The following is a 27,891-nucleotide window of genomic DNA, read 5'->3' as shown; positions in this document are numbered from 1 at the left end:
CGCCAGCGTTCAGCTCTCCATCTCACAAACATTTGATAGAAAGCGTAAATTCCCACCTAGCCACCCTCGATCCCTGGCCCTGAATGCCAGCATTTCTAAACTACTGGCCTATGAAATGCTGTCATTTAGGCTGGTGGACACAGACAGCTTCAAACAGCTCATGTCGCTTGCTGTCCCACAGTATGTTGTTCCCAGCCGGCACTACTTCTCCAAGAGAGCCGTGCCTTCCCTGCACAACCAAGTATCCCATAAAATCAAGTGTGCACTGCGCAACGCCATCTGTAGCAAGGTCCACCTAACCACAGATACGTGGACCAGTAAGCACGGCCAGGGACGCTATATCTCCCTAACTGCACACTGGGTAAATGTAGTGGCAGCTGGGCCCCAGGCGGAGAGCTGTTTGGCGCACGTCCTTCCGCCGCCAAGGATCGCAGGGCAACATTCTTTGCCTCCTGTTGCCACCTCCTCCTTCTCGGCTTCCTCCTCCTCTTCTTCCACCTGCTCATCCAGTCAGCCACACACCTTCACCACCAACTTCAGCACAGCCCGGGGTAAACGTCAGCAGGCCATTCTGAAACTCATATGTTTGGGGGACAGGCCCCACACCGCACAGGAGTTGTGGCGGGGTATTGAACAACAGACCGACGAGTGGTTGCTGCCGGTGAGCCTCAAGCCCGGCCTGGTGGTGTGTGATAATGGGCGAAATCTCGTTGCAGCTCTGGGACTAGCCAATTTGACGCACATCCCTTGCTTGGCGCATGTGCTGAATTTGGTGGTGCAGAAGTTCATTCACAACTACCCCGACATGTCAGAGCTGCTGCATAAAGTGCGGGCCGTCTGTTCGCGCTTCCAGCGTTCACATCATGCTGCTGCTCGCCTGTCTGCGCTACAGCGTAACTTCGGCCTTCCCGCTCACCGCCTCATATGCGACGTGCCCACCAGGTGGAACTCCACCTTGCACATGCTGGACAGACTGTGCGAGCAGCAGCAGGCCATAGTGGAGTTTCAGCTGCAGCACGCACGGGTCAGTCGCACTAAAGAACAGCACCACTTCACCACCAATGACTGGGCCTCCATGCGAGACCTGTGTGCCCTCTTGCGCTGTTTCGAGTACTCCACCAACATGGCCAGTGGCGATGACACCGTTATCAGCGTTACAATACCACTTCTATGTCTCCTTGAGAAAACACTTAGGGCGATGATGGAAGAGGAGGTGGCCCAGGAGGAGGAGGAGGAGGAGGAAGAGGGGTCATTTTTAGCACTTTCAGGCCAGTCTCTTCGAAGTGACTCAGAGGGAGGTTTTTGGCAACAGCAGAGGCCAGGTACAAATGTGGCCAGCCAGGGCCCACTACTGGAGGACGAGGAGGACGAGGATGAGGAGGAGGTGGAGGAGGATGAGGATGAAGCATGGTCACAGCGGGGTGGCACCCAACGCAGCTCGGGTCCATCACTGGTGCGTGGCTGGGGGGAAAGGCAGGACGATGACGATACGCCTCCCACAGAGGACAGCTTGTCCTTACCCCTGGGCAGCCTGGCACACATGAGCGACTACATGCTGCAGTGCCTGCGCAACGACAGCAGAGTTGCCCACATTTTAACCTGTGCGAACTACTGGGTTGCCACCCTGCTGGATCCACGCTACAAAGACAATGTGCCCACCTTACTTCCTGCACTGGAGCGTGAATAGGAAGATGCGCGAGTACAAGCGCACGTTGGTAGACGCGCTACTGAGAGCATTCCCAAATGTCACAGGGGAACAAGTGGAAGCCCAAGGCCAAGGCAGAGGAGGAGCAAGAGGTCGCCAAGGCAGCTGTGTCACGGCCAGCTCCTCTGAGGGCAGGGTTAGCATGGCAGAGATGTGGAAAACTTTTGTCAACACGCCACAGCTAACTGCACCACCACCTGATACGCAACGTGTTAGCAGGAGGCAACATTTCACTAACATGGTGGAACAGTACGTGTGCACACCCCTCCACGTACTGACTGATGGTTCGGCCCCATTCAACTTCTGGGTCTCTAAATTGTCCACGTGGCCAGAGCTAGCCTTTTATGCCTTGGAGGTGCTGGCCTGCCCGGCAGCCAGCGTTTTGTCTGAACGTGTATTCAGCACGGCAGGGGGCGTCATTACAGACAAACGCAGCCGCCTGTCTACAGCCAATGTGGACAAGCTGACGTTCATAAAAATGAACCAGGCATGGATCCCACAGGACCTGTCCGTCCCTTGTCCAGATTAGACATTAACTACCTCCCCATAACCATATATTATTGGACTCCAGGGCACTTCCTCATTCAATCCTATTTTTATTTTCATTTTACCATTATATTGCGAGGCTACCCAAAGTTGAATGAACCTCTCCTCTGCCTGTGTGCTAGGCCTAAATATATGCCAATGGACTGTTGCAGTGGTGGGTGACGTGAAGCCTCATTCTCTGCTATGACATGCAGACTGATTCTCTGCTGTCATGAAGCCAGATTGTCTGTTACGGGACCTCTCTGCTCTGCCTGTGTGCTAGGCCTAAATATATGCCAATGGACTGTTGCAGTGGTGGGTGACGTGAAGCCTCATTCTCTGCTATGACATGCAGACTGATTCTCTGCTGACATGAAGCCAGATTGTCTGTTACGGGACCTCTCTCCTCTGCCTGTGTGCTAGGCCTAAATATATGCCAATGGACTGTTGCAGTGGTGGCTGACGTGAAGCCTCATTCTCTGCTATGACATGCAGACTAATTCTCTGCTGACATGAAGCCAGATTGTCTGTTACGGGACCTCTCTCCTCTGCCTGGGTGCTGGGCCTAAATTTATGACAATGGACTGTTGCAGTGGTGGCTGACGTGAAGCCTCATTCTCTGCTATGACATGCAGACTGATTCTCTGCTGACATGAAGCCAGATCCTCTGTTACGGGACCTCTCTCCTCTGCCTGTGTGTGTGCTGGGCCTAAATATATGCCAATGGACTGTTGCAGTGGTGGCTGACGTGAAGCCTCATTCTCTGCTATGACATGCAGACTAATTCTCTGCTGACATGAAGCCAGATTGTCTGTTACGGGACCTCTCTCCTCTGCCTGGGTGCTGGGCCTAAATTTATGACAATGGACTGTTGCAGTGGTGGCTGACGTGAAGCCTGATTCTCTGCTATGACATGCAGACTGATTCTCTGCTGACATGAAGCCAGATCCTCTGTTACGGGACCTCTCTCCTCTGCCTGTGTGTGTGCTGGGCCTAAATATATGCCAATGGACTGTTGCAGTGGTGGCTGACGTGAAGCCTCATTCTCTGCTATGACATGCAGACTGATTCTCTGCTGACATGAAGCCAGATTCTCTGTTACGGGACCTCTCTCCTCTGCCTGTGTGTGTGCTGGGCCTAAATATATGCCAATGGACTGTTGCAGTGGTGGCTGACGTGAAGCCTCATTCTCTGCTATGACATGCAGACTAATTCTCTGCTGACATGAAGACAGATTCTCTGTTACGGGACCTCCCTCCTCTGCCTGGGTGCTGGGCCTAAATATATGCCAATGGACTGTTGCAGTGGTGGCTGACGTGAAGCCTCATTCTCTGCTATGACATGCAGACTAATTCTCTGCTGACATGAAGACAGATTCTCTGTTACGGGACCTCTCTCCTCTGCCTGGGTGCCGGGGCCTAAATATCTGAGAATGGACTGTTCCAGTGGTGGTTTCAAAGGAAAGGACCGGCACTTCGCTGATGTAGATCACAATGTAGATTTATTCAGTCACATATTCAAAATGGCATAGTGACGCGTTTCAGCACAGATGTGCTTTCATCAGACTGCATAAAACATCTTACACTCCAGCTATTTATACATAAATGAAACACAAAGGAACTGACATCATCAAAGAAGCTCCGCCTCCCTCATTAAATAAAATTTGCATATCAAATAATCGCAATGAAAAATTCGCATTGAAAAATTCGCAATTGAAAATTCGCAACTGAAAATTCGCAATTGAAAATTGAAAATTCGCAATTGAAAATTCGCAACTAAAAATTCGCAACTGAAAATTCGCAATTGAAAATTCGCAAAAAACATATCCACTCTATACTGGCGAAGATTTTCAGTCACATAGTCCATTCTTGCAGTGATTAATCACGCTGAAGAAAAAAAGAAATATATTTATCAGATTGCATAAGGCCGAATGCCTTATAGGAAGCAGGACACATTGTACTCACGATTGAGGCCCCTGGGCTCCATTGTCTGAAGACGATGGATCCAGTAAGCCTCCCTTTTCAATAACAATTTATTTCTGTCACCCCCTCGACGGGGTAATGATACACCTTCAATAATCTGATACCTCAACTGCGAGATGTTGTGTTTTTTATCATAAAAATGAAGGGGTATTGGGAGTAATAAATTCTGTTTACGGATAGTAGATTTGTGTTTACTTAGTCTGTCCTTCATTCTCATTGAGGTTTCCCCCACATATAGTAATCCACATGGACATTTAAGAATGTAAACCACAAATCTACTATCACAAGTGAACGTGCCCCTTATTGGAATATTTTCACCTGAGTGAGGGTGGGAGAAACATGAACCCTTTATAACGCTGGAACAATTGACACAGTTTAAACAAGGAAAAGTGCCCCGTCTAGGTGTAGATAAAGTACTCTGTCCTCTTTCTATTTTATTACTTCCCACATCCGCCCGGACTATTTTATCCCTAATATTTTCTGCCCGTTTATAGCATATCATGGGTGGCCTCTGGAACTCTCCTATCCGTGGATAGGACTTAGATAATATGTGCCAATGTTGATTAACAATAGTCCTAAGGCGCTGGGACCAGGGATGGTATTTAATCACTAAGGGGATCCTTGTTTCTTTCTTAGTTCTATCTGGTGGTGTAATCTCAGCTTTATTACGCTGTATTTTCAATAGATCAGGGGGGTAGCCTCGCTCTCTAAATTTATTGGTCATATCGTCTAATCTTGTTTGACACATATCCCTATCACTAACGATCCGTCTAACCCTCTGGTATTGCCGCCCTGCTTCTTACTAGAATTGTTCCAGTGGTGGGTGACGGGAAGCCAGATTCTCTGCTATGGAACCTCTCTCCAATTGATTTTGGTTAATTTTTATTTATTTAATTTTTATTTTAATTCATTTCCCTATCCACATTTGTTTGCAGGGGATTTACCTACATGTTGCTGCCTTTTGCAGCCCTCTAGCTCTTTCCTGGGCTGTTTTACAGCCTTTTTAGTGCCGAAAAGTTCGGGTCCCCATTGACTTCAATGGGGTTCGGGTTCGGGACGAAGTTCGGATCGGGTTCGGATCCCGAACCCGAACATTTCCGGGATGTTCGGCCGAACTTCTCGAACCCGAACATCCAGGTGTTCGCTCAACTCTACTTACCATCCTTAGAACGGCATTGGGCCCCACCATATATCGCTGTAAATTCTGGCGGCTACTGGGACCTGAGGTAGTTGGTACACTAGGACGTGTGGATGTGGCAGAACGGCCACGTCCTCTCCCAGCACCAGAGGGTCCACTAACATCACCACGACCATGTCCACGTCCGCGTCCCTTACTAGATGTTTTCCTCATTGTTATGGTTCACCACAACAACAAAAATATTATTTGGCCCAATGTATTGTATTCAAATTCAGCGGGATATAAATTTGAGGCCTAGTATTTAGGCGCTGGGTGACCGGTATGGATTTACTAACAGAATTGGACTTGGAAATGCACAGTAGCGTGTGTGTGAAGTTATTCTGAATGACCCTATGTGCACCTTGAATATTATATACCCTTTTAGGGATAGATTTCAAATAGCTCTGATATAGCAGAAACCACTAAATTATGAAATTGCTAAATTGGGAATTGTATTTCAACCCAGAACAAAAAATGTGCTTTGACAGACACTAAATAACTTTCCCAGCCACAACAGGACAGCGGTAACGAGAGATTTAGCGGGATATAAATTTGAGGCCTAGTATTTAGGTGCTGGGTGACCGGTATGGATTTAGTGACAAAATTAGACTGGGATATGGCCAAAAAATAACCACACTATTGCTGGTTAAATGCACTTGGTGACGGGCGCAGCTTGCCCCTGATGTAGTATATGGCCAAAAAATGAACAGACTATTGCTGGTTAAATGCACTTGGTGTCACAGCTTGACCAACCACACTACTGAGGGTTAAATGCACTTGGTGACGGGCGCAGCTTGCCCTGATGTAGTATATGGCCAAAAAATGAACAGACTATTGCTGGTTAAATGCACTTGGTGTGATAGCTTGACCAACCACACTACTGAGGGTTAAATGCACTTGGTGACGGGCGCAGCTTGCCCCTGATGTAGTATATGGCCAAAAAATGAACAGACTATTGCTGGTTAAATGCACTTGGTGACGGGCGCAGCTTGCCCCTGATTTAGTATATGGCCAAAAAATGAACAGACTATTGCTGGTTAAATGCACTTGGTGTGATAGCTTGACCAACCACACTACTGAGGGTTAAATGCACTTGGTGACGGGCGCAGCTTGCCCCTGATGTAGTATATGGCCAAAAAATGAACAGACTATTGCTGGTTAAATGCACTTGGTGACGGGCGCAGCTTGCCCCTGATTTAGTATATGGCCAAAAAATGAACAGACTATTGCTGATTAAATGCACTTGGTGTGATAGCTTGACCAACCACACTACTGAGGGTTAAATGCACTTGGTGACGGGCGCAGCTTGCCCCTGATTTAGTATATGGCCAAAAAATGAACAGACTATTGCTGGTTAAATGCACTTGGTGTGACAGCTTCACCCTGATGTAGGCTTTAGCCAAAAAACAACCACACCATTGAGGGTTAAATGCACTTGGTGACAGGCGCAGCTTGCCCCTGATGTAGTATATGGCCAAAAAATGAACAGACTATTGCTGGTTAAATGCACTTGGTGTGACAGCTTGACCAACCACACTACTGAGGGTTAAATGCACTTGGTGACGGGCGCAGCTTGCCCCTGATGTAGTATATGGCCAAAAAATGAACAGACTATTGCTGGTTAAATGCACTTGGTGTCACAGCTTGACCAACCACACTACTGAGGGTTAAATGCACTTGGTGACGGGCGCAGCTTGCCCCTGATGTAGTATATGGCCAAAAAATGAACAGACTATTGCTGGTTAAATGCACTTGGTGTAATTGCTTGACCAACCACACTACTGAGGGTTAAATGCACTTGGTGACGGGCGCAGCTTGCCCCTGATGTAGTATATGGCCAAAAAATGAACAGACTATTGCTGGTTAAATGCACTTGGTGACGGGCGCAGCTTGCCCCTGATTTAGTATATGGCCAAAAAATGAACAGACTATTGCTGGTTAAATGCACTTGGTGTGATAGCTTGACCAACCACACTACTGAGGGTTAAATGCACTTGGTGACGGGCGCAGCTTCCCCCTGATGTAGTATATGGCCAAAAAATGAACAGACTATTGCTGGTTAAATGCACTTGGTGACGGGCGCAGCTTGCCCCTGATTTAGTATATGGCCAAAAAATGAACAGACTATTGCTGGTTAAATGCACTTGGTGTGATAGCTTGACCAACCACACTACTGAGGGTTAAATGCACTTGGTGACGGGCGCAGCTTGCCCCTGATTTAGTATATGGCCAAAAAATGAACAGACTATTGCTGGTTAAATGCACTTGGTGTGATAGCTTGACCAACCACACTACTGAGGGTTAAATGCACTTGGTGACGGGCGCAGCTTGCCCCTGATGTAGTATATGGCCAAAAAATAAACAGACTATTGCTGGTTAAATGCACTTGGTGTGACAGCTTCACCCTGATGTAGGCTTTAGCCAAAAAACAACCACACCATTGAGGGTTAAATGCACTTGGTCGCAGCTTGTGCTGGCGCACCACAAGACACAAAATGGCCGCCGATCACCCCAGAAAAATGTGACTGACAAACGGTCTGGGCAGCCTAAAAACAGTGAGCAATTGAGTATCAGCAGCTCAATGATCCACAGCTGCAGATCGATCAATAATCAAGTACTTTGGAGGAGTTAATCTGCCTAATCTCGCCCTACTGTCGCAGCCGCAACCTCTCCCTACGCTAATCAGAGCAGAGTGACGGGCGGCGCTATGTGACTCCAGCTTAAATAGAGGCTGGGTCACATGGTGCTCTGGCCAATCACAGCCATGCCAATAGTAGGCATGGCTGTGATGGCCTCTTGGGGCAAGTAGTATGACGCTTGTTGATTGGCTGCTTTGCAGCCTTTCAAAAAGCGCCAAAAAAGCGTCACAAAAGCGCCAAGAAAGCGACGAACACCGAACCCGAACCCGGACTTTTACGAAAATGTCCGGGTTCGGGTCCGTGTCACGGACACCCCAAAATTCGGTACGAACCCGAACTATACAGTTCGAGTTCGCTCATCCCTACTTGTAATATAAACAGTTACCAATTAATCCAGAGATTGCTTTCTCATGGCCATGTAATGAATGTTCAATCTTAGGGTTTGGCCACACGTTTTCTGAAGCAGTCTTGGAAGCCAAAATCGGGGATGAATTATTTACAGAGAAAAAGTACAAAGAACAGATACTACGCCTTCTCTTTTTTAAATTCACGTCCGATTTTGACTTCCAGGAAGCCTGACAATGTGGCCATACCCTTATAATGTTTGTTTCAATAGGTGTTGAAATTTTGCAGTTCCTTAAGTGACAGAGTGTCTGGAGAAGTAGTGAACGGGGTCTATATGTGCCCAAGGTTCCTCACTTCTGTCATTTAAAAAGCAACCAGGGAAAGGTTCAGCAGAGGTCTACGCAGACCTCTCTGCAATCCGGGTTTTGGGCTGTCAGTTAATCACGACTCAGGTGTGCTAGCCTGATATAAGGCTGGGAATAGAGACACGTCTCTCTCTCTCTCTCTCTCTCTCTGCCTGGGGACAGAACTGCTTGGAGTCTCTGTGAGTATAGCAGGTGGTACAAACAATAGGGGTATGTTTGGTGTCCAGTGTTAGGCTGGCACCAGGTTAGTCAGGAGTTCCTCATTGTATAGTTAGAGCTGGACAGGCATAGAATTTTGTTTGTTTATTTTTATTTTATGTACCACCCGCTGGCAATAAATCTGGACAGTTGATGGAAAACTGAGGTTGCCTGGAATCTGTACTCAAGAGAGCGTGCTCATCGACCACCCCGCTACCTAACTCTTACACTTATTAGTCAAATTGACATTTGCTTTCACATTCAAAGATAGTATGAAATCCTTAGTGGATTAGTGTGTTGCAGCTGCAAGCAAAACAAAACGTTTTTTAGGGCCCATTCACATGACCGTGCAAAACAGACATCACAAGGCCGTTAACCCTTCCTGACATCGGCCTTAATAGTACAACAGATGTTGGGCCTTTAAAGATGGTTCCCACTCTGGAGTGGAGAGAGTGCCATAGCAACCGGGTGCCTGCTGTTTCACACAGAAGACCGCTGAAGTTAATGTCCGCAATTGTCGGCAATGCCGACCATGTATATTTAACCTCTCGGGTGCCATGGTCAAATGTGATCATAGCATCTGAAAGGCCAAAAACCTGGAAGGAGAGGGCATCCAGTTCCAGTGCTGGGATGTAGGCTGGTGAGTGAAAAAGCTTGCCTACCCTATCCCACAAAAGCCAGCTCCGCTCCTACATACCCGAAATTTGGGGGACCCTACTTGAAGGGAACAGTTTTTTGAGACATCCTGCATCCCGGTCAGTGGACCAATATCTCCTACAGAGCGATAGCCATGTAATAACCAGAGGCAAACAACCAGTAGAGGCCAGCATGCATAGCAAGATGGCGGAATCCCACCCTGCTTCACAAACAGACCAAAGATCTCTCAGCTGGATCAGGCTTTCTCAGCTGGAGGAGCTAACTAATGCGTCCGGCATAGACTACAAGTCCTTGGCTATTAAAGTGTTGAAGCGCCTGGCCCCCCGACATTAGAGAGACTTTAATATGTTGTTGTCCTCTCTGCAGCAACTGCATGACAAGGTGGCACAGCATGACACACGCATGAATGAGTTGGAGCAGAGAGTATCTTCCATAGTGATGATCGAGCACCAAAGTATTCGGGTGTTCGGCCTGAACACATTGCTATATTCGTGTGCTCGGAAGTCAATGGGAGACAACCAGGCAGTGTCACTACCAGAGCTTTGAGACGTTCTCACAGCTCTGTGTCTCCACCCCTGTGATGATGTCACTTAGAGTTTGGAGGTGTTCTCACTGTTCTGTTTCTCCGCCCCTGTGATGAGGTCTTTACTCCCAGCTGTTCCTCCTGCGTTTGATTTCCCTGCCTTTAAATCACCCCTCCTCCTATTGCAGGGCGTGGATTATATTTCTCTTTTCAGTTGTAGCTCTGCCTTGAGTATCTTCACTTGTTAAGCTTTTAGTTCTCTGGACCTGTGTTCTGTTGCTGCAAGCACTCCGGATATTGCCAGCGGCCCTTGGATCCGTCTTCTCTGCGGTTGCAGCTCCATCAGCTAAGTGTGCAGACATTGTTGTGTACCTGGTGATTTTCTGACTGGATCTGAGGTGGCCACGGTTCCCTCCATATTCTGAGCAGGGCATCGGTGGCCGTGCCCCTTCCACTATTGTAGGGGTTACAGGGCTCATCAGTCTTAGGCACGCGGGCATGCCTCGTTCCACCACATGGATCCGGGCATGTGCTTTAGCAGCATAGGGAGAGTGTTGAGGGTCTGACAGGGGTCACCCTTTCTCTTCCCTAGTTTGGGTCCGGTCAGTAGCTCTTTTTAATGTGTATGCTCTTGTTACCCTTAAACAGCCGTGACATTATAATCCACCAAAACCGTCCTTGTTGACATGGATCCGCTTTCTGGCTTGGTTGACCGCATGCAGGGTCTTTCTTTGGAAGTAGCGGATCTCCGTCAATCTGTGACTCAGCTACAAGCATTGGGCTCTGCTCCGGCTCATGGAGTCTGTTGCGAGCCAAAGGTCTCACTTCCGGAAACGTTCTCCGGGGGCAGTGAGAATTTTGTTCGCTTCAGAGAGGCATGTAAACTCCATTTTTGTTTGTGTCCCCACTCCTCTGGTAATGAGGAACAGAGGGTGAGGATTGTCATCTCCCTGCTCAGAGGTAATGCTCAGACTTGGGCTTTTTCGCTGCCATCAGGGGATCCTTCCCTTCGATCCGTGGAAAGATTTTTTGTGGCCCTGGGGCAGATATATGATGACCCGGATCGTGTTGCTCTGGCAGAATCGAACTTACGTGTTTTATGCCAGAACAAACTGTCTGCGGAGCTTTATTGTTCTGAATTTCGGAGATGGGCAGCTGATTCAGGCTGGAATGATGCTGCACTCCGAAGTCAGTTCTGTCATGGTCTCTCAGAGGGTTTGAAAGATGCCTTTGCTTTCCATGAGAGACCAACGTCCTTAGAGTCTGCCATGTCGGCCATGGCAGACTCTAATATAAGGAAGTATTACTTTACTGAGAGAGTAGTGGATGCATGGAATAGCCTTCCTGCAGAAGTAGTAGCTGCAAATACAGTGAAGGAGTTTAAGCATGCATGGGATAGGCATAAGGCTATCCTTCATATAAGATAGGGCCAGGGACTATTCATAGGATTCAGATATATTGGGCAGACTAGATGGGCCAAATGGTTCTTATCTGCTGACACATTCTATGTTTCTATGTCATTGGCGGTACGCCTTGACAGGCGTCTAAGGGAAAGATACAAGACCTCTCCGTCCAGCCATTGTCAGTCTAGGGGCAATGGTGCGGACTCATTCAGTATGCAGGGGTCTCATCCTGTCTCGCTCCCCTCTGAGGAGGAGCCCATGCAGCTAGGCCGACTTGCCCCTGATAAAAGAGGATTTAGTCCTCAGAATATGGTGTGTTTTTGTTGTGGGGGCATAGGTCATTTGGCAAATGTTTGTCCGTCTAGGAGATTCCTGAACTGTACTAACAGCGATAATAAGAGAAAAACCTCAAGAGGTAGATCATCAAGTTCTGCTTCATCTGCTACTTTGGGCAAAGTTGATGTGGGAATTGATGCTATTCCTCTGACCTGCAGTTCCCATTTTCTCCTGTCTGCCAGGGTGGCGCTAGAGAGCAAAGTCATTCCTTGTGAGATTTTTGTCGATAGTGGAGCGGCCGTCAATCTTATTGACACTCAATTTGTAGCCTTGCATGGTTTTCAGGTTTGTACATTAGAAAAGGATATACATGTTTTTGCTATTGACTCTGCCCCACTCTCGCAGAGATCTCTGAAAGGCATTGTTCACAATATCCGGCTAGCTGTAGGTGACACTCATGTGGAGGAGATATCTTGTTTTGTCCTTAACGGATTGCCTTCTCCTCTAGTTTTGGGGCTACCCTGGCTCACTAGACATAACCCCACTATTGATTGGCAAGGAAGGCAAATAAATGAGTGGAGTGACTTTTGTAGAGAGAATTGTCTCACAGCGACTTTTGCAGAGGTGTCTACTAAAACTGTGCCATCATTTCTCTCTGATTTCTCGGATGTGTTTTCCGAGAGTGGTGTTCAGGAGCTACCTCCTCACCGGGAGTTTGACTGTCCCATTAACCTCATTCCCGGCGCCAAGCTGCCAAAAGCACGCCTCTACAATCTCTCACAACCGGAAAGACTCGCAATGCGAACCTATATCTCCGAGAGTCTCGAGAAGGGGCATATTCGTCCCTCAAAGTCACCTGTTGCCGCGGGTTTTTTTTTTATTAAAAAAAAAGATGGCTCTCTGAGACCTTGCTTAGATTTTAGGGAGCTGAACCGTATCACGATTCGCGATCCCTATCCCTTTCCTCTAATCCCGGACCTCTTCAACCAAATTGTTGGGGCCAAGGTGTTTTCCAAATTGTATCTGAGAGGTGCGTACAACCTGGTCAGGGTCAGAGAGGGGGATGAATGGAAAACGGCCTTTAATACCCCTAACGGGCATTTCGAGAATCTCGTTATGCCTTTCGGCCTGATGAATGCTCCGGCCGTCTTTCAGCATTTTGTTAATAGTATTTTCTATCATTTAATGGGGAAATTTGTATTGGTGTATCTTGATGATATTTTGATTTTTTCCCCTGATGTTCAGACCCATCAGGATCATCTTTTTCAGGTCCTGCAGATACTGCGGGAAAATAAACGGTATGCCAAGCTGGAGAAATGTCTTTTTATGGTATCGGAGATTCAATTTCTGGGTTTTCTCCTCTCTGCTTCTGGTTTTCGCATGGATCCGGAGAAGGTCCGTGCTGTGCTGGAGTGGGAGCTTCCTGAAAATCAGAAGGCATTGATGCGCTTTCTGGGTTTTGCTAACTACTACAGAAAGTTCATTTTGAATTATTCCTCTATTGTCAAACCCCTTACTGACATGACAAAAAAGGGGACGGATTTTTCCTCTTGGTCGGAGGAGGCGCTTGCAGCCTTTTCTAAGATTAAAGAAAGTTTTGCGTCTGCTCCCATCTTGGTGCATCCCGATGTTTCCTTACCTTTTATTGTTGAGGTGGATGCTTCCGAGGTGGGTGTGGGTGCAATTTTGTCCCAGGGCCCCTCTCCTGCCAAATGGCGACCTTGTGCCTTTTTCTCTAGAAAACTCTCCCCGGCAGAGAGAAACTATGATGTGGGAGATAGGGAGTTGTTGGCCATCAAGTTGGCTTTCGAGGAATGGCGCCATTGGTTGGAGGGGGCCAGGCACCCTATCACCGTTTTTACCGACCATAAGAATCTGGCGTACTTGGAGTCGGCCAGGCGTATGAATCCGAGACAGGCCAGATGGTCTCTGTTCTTCTCCAGATTCAATTTTGTTGTTACTTTCCGCCCTGGGATCAAGAATGTGAAGGCTGATGCTCTCTCTCGCTGTTTTCCGGGAGGAGGAAACTCCGAGGACCCGGGTCCCATTTTGGCAGAGGGGGTAGTTGTTTCTGCTCTATATTCCGATTTGGAGGCCGAGGTCCAGGCTGCCCAGACTGAGGCACCTGCCCGTTGTCCCTCCGGGAAGTTGTTCGTGCCTCCTGAGCTACGTCATAAACTCTTTAAGGAACATCATGATACGGTTCTTGCTGATCACCCTGGGAGTAGAGCCACGGTGGATCTCATTGCTCGGAGATTTTGGTGGCCGGCTCTTCGTAAGTCTGTGGAGGGTTTTGTGGCGGCTTGTGAGACGTGCGCTCGCGCTAAGGTCCCTCGTTCACGACCTTCAGGTTCCCGTTACCCATACCTTCCCGTCCTTGGACACACCTGTCCATGGACTTTATCACGGATCTTCCTCGTTCCTCGGGGAAGTCGGTGATCCTGGTGGTCGTGGACCATTTTAGCAAGATGGCTCATTTCGTTCCTTTCCTTGGTTTACCCAATGCTAAAACGTTGGCGCAAGCTTTTGTCGACCATATTGTTAAATTGCACGGCATTCCCTCTGATATTGTTTCCGATAGAGGCACGCAGTTTGTGTCCAGGTTCTGGAAGGCTTTCTGTTCTCGTCTGGGGGTTTGGCTGTCCTTCTCTTCTGCTTTTCACCCGCAGTTGAATGGTCAGACTGAGCGCCTCAATCAGAATCTGGAGACATATTTGCACTGTTTTGTGGCAGAGAACCAGGAGGATTGGTGTTCATTTCTCCCTCTTGCTGAGTTTGCTTTGAACAACCGTCGTCAGGAATCTTCTGATAAGTCACCATTTTTTGGTGCATACGGGTTCCATCCGCAGTTTGGGACATTCTCGGGAGGGGCTCCTTCTGGTTTACCTGAGGAGGAGAGATTTTCCTCGTCTTTGTCTACCATTTGGCAAAAGATTCAGAGTAATCTCAGAAAGATGAGTGAGAAGCGTGTGGCTGATAAGAGATGTGTGCCTGGTCCGGACCTGAATGTGGGTGATCTGGTGTGGTTGTCTACAAGAAATATTAAACTGAAGGTTCCCTCCTGGAAATTGGGTCCCAAGTTTATTGGGCCTTATAAAATTTTGTCAGTCATCAATCCTGTTGCCTTCCGCCTTGATCTTCCACGGGTTTGGAAGATACATAATGTATTTCACAGATCTCACTTAAAACCATATGTCCAGCCCACGGTACCCTCCTCTTTGCCTCCTCCTCCGATTTTGGTAGATGGCAATCTGGAGTTTGAGGTTTCCAGAATTGTGGACTCTCGCATTGTCCGCGGTTCTCTTCAGTACCTCGTTCATTGGAAGGGTTATGGTCCTGAGGAGAGGATGTGGGTTCCGATGTCGGACATTAAAGCCACTCGCCTTATCAGGGCATTTCATAGGGCTCATCCTGGGAAGGTGGGTCCTGGGTGTCCGGAGTCCACCCGTAGAGGGGGGGTACTGTCACTACCAGAGCTTTGAGACGTTCTCACAGCTCTGTGTCTCCACCCCTGTGATGATGTCACTTAGAGTTTGGAGGTGTTCTCACTGTTCTGTTTCTCCGCCCCTGTGATGAGGTCTTTACTCCCAGCTGTTCCTCCTGCGTTTGATTTCCCTGCCTTTAAATCACCCCTCCTCCTATTGCAGGGCGTGGATTATATTTCTCTTTTCAGTTGTAGCTCTGCCTTGAGTATCTTCACTTGTTAAGCTATTAGTTCTCTGGACCTGTGTTCTGTTGCTGCAAGCACTCCGGATATTGCCAGCGGCCCTTGGATCCGTCTTCTCTGCGGTTGCAGCTCCATCAGCTAAGTGTGCAGACATTGTTGTGTACCTGGTGATTTTCTGACTGGATCTGAGGTGGCCACGGTTCCCTCCATATTCTGAGCAGGGCATCGGTGGCCGTGCCCCTTCCACTATTGTAGGGGTTACAGGGCTCATCAGTCTGAGGCACGCGGGCATGCCTCGTTCCACCACATGGATCCGGGCATGTGCTTTAGCAGCATAGGGAGAGTGTTGAGGGTCTGACAGGGGTCACCCTTTCTCTTCCCTAGTTTGGGTCCGGTCAGTAGCTCTTTTTACTGTGTATGCTCTTGTTACCCTTAAACAGCCGTGACAGGCAGCCCCTGCTCTGAAGAGGGGAGAGTGCCTGGTCCATTGGAAAAGGTCAGAAAATGACAGAAACACCACCAAAATGGATCGGGAACACCATGAGGATGATGTCTGGATGCATCTTGGACTCTTAGGTTGCTGCTGGGAACCATGTTGTTCGAGTTGTATGCCACTTTTACAGATTGACAAAAATACTCACAAAACCCCCCAAAAAATTAATTTTACAGCAAAAATTGTTAGGAAACATTCTTTCCTGTATATTCAATTGCATATAAAGTGCAAGTGCTGCAATAAAATTACAAGGAAGAGATACTCCAATGCAACCTGTATATCACTTAAAGGAGGGCCTCATTCACATTGTGGTACAATTGTTCATGTAGTGGGACTCCTACACTCATAAAGCATATGCACTAAGTGAAAGGGCTGCCAAAAATTACAAGGAACCAGCACTCCAAAACACCCTTTGTTACACATAAAAGAGGGCATCATACACAGCCTTGAAAAATTATGGTTGATGGCCTGCTGGTTACCCTCAAACATTTGGAGCAAGGGCCTGATCTGACTATCTAAAACATTAGGGGTGAGGGCCTGCTGCCACATTGGTGACTCTAGATAACCTCTGGGCGATTGCCCGTGACTGCGACGATCCATTGTCTCCCCTATCAACTTTCCATGTTATTTTTTGCGCCTACCATAGTGATCACAGGTAACGGGGAGCTTGAGAAAAGGATACCACATCCAAGGGAGGTCAATGGCTGAAATCTGATTGGGTGGAGAGAGTGGGTGAAGTTTATTAAGGCAGGAGGCGCACGGCAATTACCCACTCCTGACTCGGGGAGGTAGTGACGATAAATAACAATACAGGACTCTTAAGATGCCCTGTTATTGGAATGAGTAATAAAAAAATTACAGGGATTGTCACTGCTTTGTTGACTATAGATAACTTCTGCCTGATCGCACGTCCCCGTGATGTCCACAATTCATTTGGATATCTTCCCTATCAACTTTCTATGTTCTTTTATGCTCCTACCATGGTGATCATGGGTAACGGGGAATCAGGGTTACATGCCAGAGAGGGAGCTTGAGGAAGGGATACCACATCCAAGGGAGGTCAATGGCTGAAATCTGATTGGCTGTTGTTGCCTTTCCACTTTTTTTTTATGATTGTGAACCACCTAGAGAGGGTGGGTCAAGTTATTAAAACAGAAACATCCAAGGAAGGCATCAGGCGAGCGGCAATTACCCACTACCGACTCGGGGAGGTGGTGACGATAAATAACAATGCAAGACTCTTAAGATGCCCTGTTATTGGAATGAGTAATAAAAAATGTGGATATCTTCCCTATCAACTTTTGATTTTCTTGCTGGATAGTGTACTGGTTAAGGGCTCTGCCTATGACATGGAAGACCAGGGTTTGAATCCTGGCTAGGTAGGTTCAGTACTGATTTAGTAGGAAGTCCTTTGGCAAGATTTCCTAACACTGCAGGGAGCACCTCGAGCACGCCCTTAGTGGCTGAAGCTCTTGAGCGCTTTGCGTCCGACAGGAGAAAAACGCTATACAATGTTAGGATTATTATTATTATTTTATGCGCCTAACATGGTGACGACCGGTAATGGGGAATCATTGTTCGATTTCAGAGAGGGAGCCTGATAAACGGCTATGGCTACTACCTCAAAGCAAGGTAGCATGAGTTGTGGGCCTATAGGTGAGCTGACCCTTCTAAACATTATATGCTAGTTCCTGTGGGTGAGCTGACCCTGTAAAACATTTTATGCGATAGCCGGAAGCTGAGCTGACCCTCTAAAAGGTTCTATGCGAGGGCCTGCATGTGAGCTGACCCTATAAAAGATTCGATTTGCGGGCCAGCAGGGGAGCTGACCCAGTAAAAGATTCAAGTTGCGGGCCTGCAGGTGAGCTGAACCAGTAAAAGATTTTAGGTGTGGGCCTGCTGGTGAGCTGAGGTGAAACCGACAAATCCAACTTGAATTTGATGGCTGCATTAATCTGCAGGTGACCGTGATACAACTCCACAGATTGTTTCCATCTGCATCTTTCTAAGCAATCTGTGGCCTTAGTCTTTTATCCAGACTCAGTCATTGTGCCACTATATGGCCTCCTTATGCTGCCATCTCCACACCATGTCACCTTGCCACTCATTTTTATCACCATGCTGCTGCTTAAAAGGCCTTAAACTGATCACCAGGCCCACAATTTAATTAAGGTTTTATAATCGATAAACCCAACTTGCTTTTGTGGGCTGCATCAGTGGAGTAGCTAGAAATGACTGGGCCCCACAACAAATTTTTGAATGGGGCTCCAACCCACAGTAATTTTTTTGCGACCCCTTCCGTTCATGCTGCCCCCATTCCTGTGGCTAGTAACGATCGCTCTCTCAGACCAGGCTGACAGTTGTTCCATCAGTTTTATACACTGTCTATATTGTCACTGTATATAAATTCATTGTACTGTTGAGGGTGGCCCTAACCAAATCCTTTAATCCTGCTCCTCCTGGATGGCCCCTTCTGGGTCAGGGCCCCAAAGCTGCAGCTTCCCCTGCTTCCCCTATAGCTACAGCCCTGGTCTGCAATAATCTGCAGGTGACTGTGAAACAGCTCCACAGATTGTTTCCATCTGCATCTTTCTAAGCAATATGTGGCCTTAGTCTTTTATCCAGACTCGGTCATTGTGCCTCTATGTGGCCTCCTCATGCTGCCATCTCCACACCATGTTACCTTGCCACTCATTTTTATCACCATGCTGCTGATGCAGCTTAAAAGGGCTTAAAATGATCATCAGGCACACAATCTAAGTAAAAAATATCACATAAAGGAGGGCCTCATTCACATTGAGTTGTGGGCCTGCAGGTGAGCTGACCCTGTAAAAGATTTGAGTTGCTGGTCTGCAGGAGAGCTGAATAAGTAAAACATTTTAGGTGCAGGCCTGCTGGTGAGCTGACCCTGTAAAATATTATATGCAAGGGCCTACTGCTGAGCTGACCCTCTAAAACAGGGGCGAGGGCCTGCTGCTGAGCTGACCCTCTAAAACATTAGGGGCGAGGGCCTGCTGCTGAACTGACCCTCTAAAACATTAGAGGCGAGGGCCTGCTTCTGAACTGACACTCTAAAATATTAGGGGCGAGGGCCTGCTGCTGAGCTGACCCTCTAAAACATTAGGGGCAAGGGCCTGCTGGTGAGCTGACCCTCTAAAAAAAAATTTTGTTGAGGACCTGCAGTTGAGCTGACCCTATTAAAAAAAAATTAGAGTGGAGGAGATATATACAATCTGGATAAGGAGGAGAAAACAAGATTCAACCATATAGTTTTTTTTTGTGGTGGAAAAGGTGCATGGGAATACACTAAATAGTGGCGGCTGGGGACTGCGTACCGAGGGACGGCTGCCGACATCAGGCTGCGAAAGGCCTCAGTGTCCACAAGGGGAAGAGGATTCAGTGGTGTGACCCGCAGACCCATATTGTGGACCAGGGTGGATTTGATTTAAATCAAACTGATTTAAATCACGATTTAAATCACTAGTCAGTAAGCCTTGATTTAAATCATAGTTTTCTACATAAAGACTAACTCTTGCAGGTATAACTTATAATATGCAAGTAGATGAAGATTTTTAGAATAACTTTTCATATTAGTTTGATTTGGTTGATTCTGTATTCATAGGTTTGTAGTTAGGATTAAGGTCTTTTTCTCAACTCTGTTCAGGTTATAACATTTTAGCTGTAAAGAAGAGGCATGTGATCTCTGCTGAGTCAAATTCAGTTTTGAGAACTGGAAAAGTAAACCAAGCATCTGTGATAATATCTTGTAGGCAGAGAAACTGCCCAATAATCTTACAAAAACCTCTGGAAGAGCATGACATTGTGAATGGATTCATGGAATTTATTTATCAAAACAATTAAACATATACAGTGGTCCCTCAAGTTACAATAGTAATTGGTTCCAGGATGACCATTGTATGTTGAAACCATTGTAAGTTGAGTAATAGTGTTGTTCACGAATATTCGAATTTTGAATTTTTATCGCGAATATAGGTACTTCGAAAATTCGCGAATATTTCAAATATAGTGATATATATTCGTAATTTCGAATATTCAATTTTTTTTTAAAATCAGTACACATGATCTGCTTCTAGCTTGTGGGCCAATGAGAAGGCTGCAGTATATTTGACTTTAGGAGTAGTGTTGTTTTGGAATTTTCGAAATACGAATTTACGTAATACAAATTTTTTATTGAAACTTTTTCAATTTACAACTATTAGGCCCCTTTCACACGGGCGAGTATTCCGCGCGGGTGCGATGCGCGAGTTGAACGCATTGCACCCGCACTGAATCCTGACCCATTAATTTCTATGGGGCTGTTCACATGAGCGGTGATTTTCACGCATCACTTATGCGTTGCGTGAAAATCACAGCATGCTCTATATACTGCGTTTTTCACGTAACGCAGGCCCCATAAAAATGAATGGGGTTGCGTGAAAATCGCAAGCATCCGCAAGCAAGTGCGGATGCGGTGCGATTTTCACGCATGGGTTCTAGGTGACAGTCTATTCACTGTATTATTTTCCCTTATAACATGGTTATAAGGGAAAATAATAGCATTCTGAATACAGAATGCATAGTATAATAGTGCTGGAAGGGTTAAAAAAAATAAAAAGTTAACTTACCTTATCCTCTTGATCGCGTAGTTCCCGGTCGGTCTCTTCTTTAGCTGTGGGCTAAATGACCTGTGGTGATGTCAGATCACATGCTCCAATCACATGGTCCATCACCATGGTGATGGAGCATGTGATCTGACATCACCACAGGTCCTTTAGCCCACAGCTAAAGAAGAGACCGACCAGCAACTACGCGATCAAGAGGATAAGGTGAGTTAACTTTTTTTTTTTTTTTTTAACCCTTCCAGCACTATTATACTATGCATTCTGTATTCAGAATGCTATTATTTTCCCTTATAACCATGTTATAAGGGAAAATAATACAATCTTCAGAACATCAATCCCAAGCCCGAACTTCTGTGAAGAAGTTCGGGTTTGGGTACCAAACATGCGCTATTTTTCTCACGCGAGTGCAAAACGCATTACAATGTTTTGCACTCGCGCGGAAAAATCGCGCATTTTCCCGCAACGCACCCGCCTCTTATCCGGGCAAAAAACATGACGCCCGTGTGAAAGAGGCCTTAGACAAAGAAGATTATAGCACTATATTAGCTAAATTGCTCTATATTCGATTTTTTTTCAAATATTCGCTATATTGCTATAACTTAGTTTTTTCGAATATTTGTAATATTCTAAAACAAGAATATATAGCAATATAGCGAATATTCGAAAAAAAATGAATATAGAGCAATTTAGCTATTATAGTGCTATAATCTTCTTTGTCTAATAGTTGTAATTTTTTTCTCATCTGAGGTTCAGATTGGAAAAAAATTACAATTATAAAAAAAAGATTAGCTAAATTGCTCTATATTCGTTTTTTCGAATATTCGCTGTATTGCTATATATTCTTGTTTTAGAATATTATGAATATTCGAAAAAACAAAGTTATAGCAATATAGCGAATATTCGGGAAAAAAAACAAACAGAGAAATTTTGCTAATATAGTGCTATAATCTTTTTTTTATAGTTGTAATTTTTTTCCAATCTGAACTTCAGATGAGAAAAATTACAACTATTAGACAAAGAAGATTATAGCACTATATTAGCTAAATTGCTCTATATTCGTTTTTTATTTTTATATTTGCTATATTGCTATATATTCTTGTTTTAGAATATTACGAATATTCAAAAAAACGAAGTTATGGCAATATAGCGAAAATTTGTAAAAAACGAATATAGAGCAATTTAGCTAATATAGTGCTATAATCTTCTTTGTCTAATAGTTGTAAGTTGAAAAATTCGCTATAAAAAAATTCTTATTACGAAATTTCGAATTACGAAAATTTGCATATTACACAATCATTACCTTGCCGATTTTTTTTTGTAAAAAAAATATAATAGAATATAACGAATATTCGAATTTGCGAATATTCGACAAATATTCTACAAAATATTCGTGAAATATCGCGAATTCGAATATGACCCCTGCCGCTCATCACTATAATCTGTTCCACAGCCCCAAAATGTCATCCAAGATAAGAGAAAATGAAGATTTAAGAAAAATAAGCCAGATAAAACAAGTCTTTACATATAACAGTCTGGAATAGCTGCTAACTAGCTACTAATACAGCTATTTTACCAGAGAAGTGGACAAGATTCGTTGGGTCGGAGTCTGAGACATTGTATGTTGAGTCTGGTTTCAATATTGTATCCTGAGGCCATTGTATCTTGAGGGATCACTGCACAGCCTTATTCTACATAATTAAAAAAACTAATCTTTATTTCATGATGGAATAACCTTTGGATGGTAATATATTTTCCTCAAAAAGCATTTAATATAAAAAAAAATCTGATTTAAATAAAATAAATCTGATTTAAATAAAAATAAATCAAATTTTTTTGATAAAAAAAATCTTAGATTTTTATCCACCCTGTTGTGGACCCAGGCATTCGGACCGCTTGTTAGGGTGCTTGGATGCCATGTGGCGGATCATGCTGGTGGTGGTGAGGTTGCTGGTGTTCACGCCCCGGCTCATTTTGGTACGGCACAGGTTGCAAACTACCACTCTTTTGTCATCTGCACTTTCCTCAAAAAAGCGTCATACCCCATGCAAAGGTAGATTTACACATGGGGGTGCTCGGTGTAGCGGTTGCGGGCCTGTTTGGTGTGGGCCGACATTTCCCTTTTGCAACCCCACTGCCTCTTCCAGCCTGTTGCGGTGCTGTGGATCCCTCCCCCTCTGTACTGCTGTCATCGCTCGGCTTTTCACCTTCCTATATTGGGCTAGTGACCTCATCGTCAACCACCTCCTCTTCCACTTCCTCACTCTGCTCATCCTCCTGACTTGACCTAACTACAACATCAGTGATTGGTACCTGTGTTTCATCATCATCCGCCTCGTGAACGAATGATTGCCGTTCACCACCGTCATCTTCTTGAGAATGTGAAGGCTCAAGAGGTTGTGAATCAGGGCACAATATCTCAGGTCCCTTTTCAAGCGTACTGAGCGCGAGGGCCAAATGTAATAGTGGCGCTGGAAAGAGCTCCTCGGAATATCCGAGTGTGGGTTCACTCATTTGGAAAGCCTCTCCATGGTGGGAGGAAGGATGATCAGAGAGAGGATTTGGTTGACCAGACTCTTGGCTACAGAGACTGGACTTAGTGGTGCTTAACCGACTGGAAGCATTATCTTGAGCAATTTAACTGACCAACTGTTCGCACTGGTCCGACTTGGACAGTGTTGTCCTACGCCGCCCAGCTAAGTTGCAGAGGTAAATAGATAAAATATCCTAGGGCGCAAGAATCCAGTCCAGATAGTAATAGTAAATAGAAACGTATTTATTGCAGAAGTACAACACGTTTCGGGGAGTAGTTCCCCTTCATCAGGTACATAACACTGCATATGAAATTACACAAACACACAGCATTTAAATACACACAAAAAATCCCGCCAAAGTGAAAAGTAGGCGGGGCTAAGAAAAGGGGGAGTGGTTGGTGGGGATGAGTCCCCAGCAGATGTGCATAGGTTTGATGTTCAATATATAAGGATATAGCAACAATGCAGAGGTACCATCATTGGTGGTGTGGTGAGGCCAGAGAAGTAGGAATGTTGTGCTCCGATCAGTTTCTATGCCTCTGATCAAGGAACGCTCGCACTGAAGGGGAAGGTCATGTGATCGGAACCCGGTCACGTGATCGCGGCTTGCCGGCAGCAGATAGTAACCTGGTTGCTGGGTAACCAGGACGCTTAGTGGCCGCACTGGTGTGTTGCGGACACAAGCGCAGCGAGGATGGCAGGGGAGGGAGGTGGAGTAGGTACTGCAGGGAGGGCGGACCTGTGATATGAAATATATTAATAGCAAGGGGGGGACTCTGTCGTTCTGTCCGCATAAGGGACTGAAGGGGGTAAAAAGAAGAGACAGTTATAACAGATAAAATTATGATAATGATGCATAATTGGTGCTAAAAGGATTGGATCAATCAATTCTGATAATGATAAAACCAATGATCGACAATGAAAAAGGGTAAAGGATAAGTGATGCATAATTGGTAATAGATGAATAAACATATAAAATAATTATCACCCATTAAGGGGTAATGGATTAGTGATGCATAATTGGTAATAGATGAATCAACATATAAAATAATTATCATCCATGGATGATAATTATGATTCATCATTATATCTGTTATAACTGTTTAACGTTTCTTTTCTTGTGTATTTAAATGCTGTGTGTTTGTGTAATTTCATATGCAGTGTTATGTACCTGATGAAGGGGAACTACTCCCAAAAACGCGTTGTACTTCTGCAATAAATATGTTTCTATTTACTATCACTATCTGGACTGGATTCTTGCGCCCTGGGATATTTTATCTATTTACCTCTGTATCCTACCACTTCTTGGAGACTTCAGGGATCTCCGACAAGAAGTCATCCCTCCACGGCTGCAGATCCACCAGCGAATCCAATACACGTATTGACAAGCTTTTACTAGAGTTGTGCCTACAGATGGCACAACCACAAAAGGTGAGCCCTGTACTGGAACCATTTATTTCATCTGTCTACCAACGGTATTACCCTATGGTGCGCCCTGCTTTATCTTTAACAGCATAAAGTAAATCCTGTGGATCCTGCGGCTTCTTCATATAAATGGTTTTATCACTAGATGTGTTGCAGATTTTTTTGCAATCCTCTAAAGACACAGTTTTCTGATGCAGGACAGTATATGTCACAGAAACACACAGAATATGGACACTATTTTAGGCCCAGATTATTGGAATCTGCGGTACAGACACTGTTTTCTGATGTAGTTTATATTTAACCACACAATGTATTGAAGCGCAGATCACACAATTCATGGATAACACCGTTGACAGAAAAAATGTGGACAGAATATGGGAGAAAAATTGTTTTCTGTATTATACATTTTTTCCCTATATCTAGGCCTGAAAACCACACAATGCATTGAAGCGCAGATCACACAAATCATGGATTAAACCGTTGACAGCAAAAATGTGAATAGATTATGGGATAAAAAATAGTGTTTTCTGTATTATAATTTTGACATGCTTGGTATTGCTGCACAGATGTCACAAGTCACTGCAGACATCTTCTATATAGCAAAATAATCGCTATTTCAAAAAGTATAAAAAAATAAAAAAATTTGAGTACGACTTTGCACAATTAAATTGCTGCCACCACACACAATAGTCCTTAAAATGACTTTTGCGTCTTTGAAACGTTTTAAAATTGAATAAATTGCGATCACAAACTCCCTACACTATCTGTCCCTTCCTAAGCGCAGCTCTTCCTGATTCGCAATGAGCCGAACCTGCTTCATCGGGTGCTATATAGCACCCGATGACGCGTTCCGGCCAGCCAATCACTGTAATGCCAGCAGCTAACATGGCTACTGGCATTACAGTGATGGCAGTACTTACCTGTACATTTATTGGCTGCTTAGCAGCTGCGAAACGTGCGGGGAGGAGACTCGAGCATGGCGCTCGAGCACATGTGGTACTCGGCCAAATACCACCATGTGCCGAGCATAGCGATGCTCGAGCCGAGCAAGTATTTGGCCGAGCATGCTCACTCATCACTAATCTTCAACTTCCTACCAAGACCCTTCTATAGCGGAGGAGTTCACACATCTTTGGACTGCACAGAGAGGAAGATGCATCGAGCCAGCAGCCCAACAGCGGAGGACCATCCCTGCATTCAACCCAAGAGTCCAGCATGGACGGCTGCTACAAGGAGATCAGAAGACAGATCTGAATCAGCCTGAGGGAATTGCAGCCTCTCTGTGGAAACTGGATCTGCCCAGGGCTGTCAAGTCTGCACATGCTTTTCTTCTTGCTTATTTATTAAGGTAATTTCATGGAATGTTAAGGGACTAGAGTTCCCACATATAAGGTGGATGGTGCTCTGGCACCTTTAAGACATATAAACCTGATATAGCCTATTACAAGAAACTCGCCTAGAGTCTAGTAATTTTGAGAGCATGAAACGGCTCTGGGTTGGTCAAATAATTGGCTCTGTGTCAGTGCAGCACAAAGCAGGGGTCTTAATCTTGACAAATAAACATCTCCTATGTCAGGTTCAGGGCCGTCTTTAATATTGATTGGACCCTGGGCAAAAATTTACTTGGGCCCCCTGGATCCCGCCTTCCCACACCTTAGCAGGCAATCACGCCCTCCACCACAACACACACACACACAAAAAATCCACACATCTGGTAGAGTGCAGTGAATGACTGTAAATACTTCCAGTTCTGAAGACTCCAGCGGCTCAGGATCAGTGCTCTGGGCAGCTGGGCTAAGGCTGGAAGTGGGCACCATTCTGCAGGAAGGAGACCAGGGCTCGGCTCACCCTAGTGTTACAGTGCACCCCAGCACCCCACAGTATGCAATATAGCACCCTATAGTATACAGCACCACACAGTATGCAGTTTAGCACCCCACACTATACAGTACCCCACAGTATATAGTAGAGCAGTATAGCAGCCCACAGTATACAGCACCTCACGGTATACAACACCTCACTGTATACAGCACCCCAAACTATACACGATACAGCCCCCCACACTATACAGTACAGCAGTATAGCACTCCACACTATACCGCACCCACAGTATACAGTATACAGCCCCCCACAGTATGCAGTACAGCAGTATAGCCCCCCCACACTATACAGGCCCCCCACAGTATACAGCCCACCACACAGTATACAGCCCCCCCACAGTATACAGCCCCCCCACAGTATACAGCCCACCACACAATATACAACCCATTACACAATATACAGCCCACCACACAGTATACAGCCCACCACACAGTATACAGGCCACCCCCCCACAGTATACAGCCCACCACACAATATACAGCCCATTACACAGTATACAGCCGACCACACAGTATACAGCACCCCACTATACAGTAGTTTACGGTATATTAACATAACAGCCCCTGTCACCTTTTTCTGATGTAATCTTTACACAAAAAAGCTCCACAGTTAACTTCTGCAACACTCAGTAGGACCTATGATGACCTCATAGCCATGTGACCAGTAATTGCTAGGTTACTGGTCACATGGTAATGATGTCATTAAGGTCCTAGATCATAACTCATTAAGGTCCTAGAATCCCTAGATCATTAACACAGTACGATCATGATGCCTGTGTAGCCGACAGCCTGACACCCGGGGCAGTAGCTAGCAGGGCTCAAGAGGCAGCTGCCTTGGGCCCCCCAGGAGCAACTGGGCCCAGGGCAGCTGCCCCTTTTGCCCCTTGGTAAAGACGGCCCTGGTCAGGTTCTTAGTTCTTCTGCAGATGATCAGGGTACAACTATCTCTGGAAATTCAGGGGACTCAATATAGTATATACAATGTATATGGCCCTCACTCGACCAATGCTTCTTTTATGATGTAAAAAATGCGAGGTGGAGAGGGAGACATTGAGACAGACTGCATTTGAGGCAGGACTACATTAATTTGGGAACTAATTGGGGCGTTTATTGCCCAATGCGGCAAAGGATGAAGATCACCACAATATAGCTCTACTTTTAGAGATCCAGAGGGTAAAGTGGTCACCAACCCAGCTCTTATAAACTCGATCTTAGGATTTTATTATGAGGACCTGTATAGGGATACACGCTGACACGCTATTAGACAAGGTTTTCCTCCCTTAGAAACTATGTGACACTGGCGCTTGTACTAATGACTATATCTATCTGTCGCTGCGGTACTGCTGCAATACCGCTATTGATGCAAATAATGTAAAACATCAAAAAGTACAAATAGCTCCCGTACGACACTAACCTCATACCTATTAAGATAGCTTAGATAGAGGTATACGTGCGTACACAGCATGAAACCAAGTATG

Source organism: Bufo gargarizans, chromosome 4, assembly GCF_014858855.1.
Source record: "Bufo gargarizans isolate SCDJY-AF-19 chromosome 4, ASM1485885v1, whole genome shotgun sequence".
Lineage (NCBI taxonomy): Eukaryota > Metazoa > Chordata > Amphibia > Anura > Bufonidae > Bufo > Bufo gargarizans.
Note: the sequence above shows the minus strand (reverse complement) of the source record.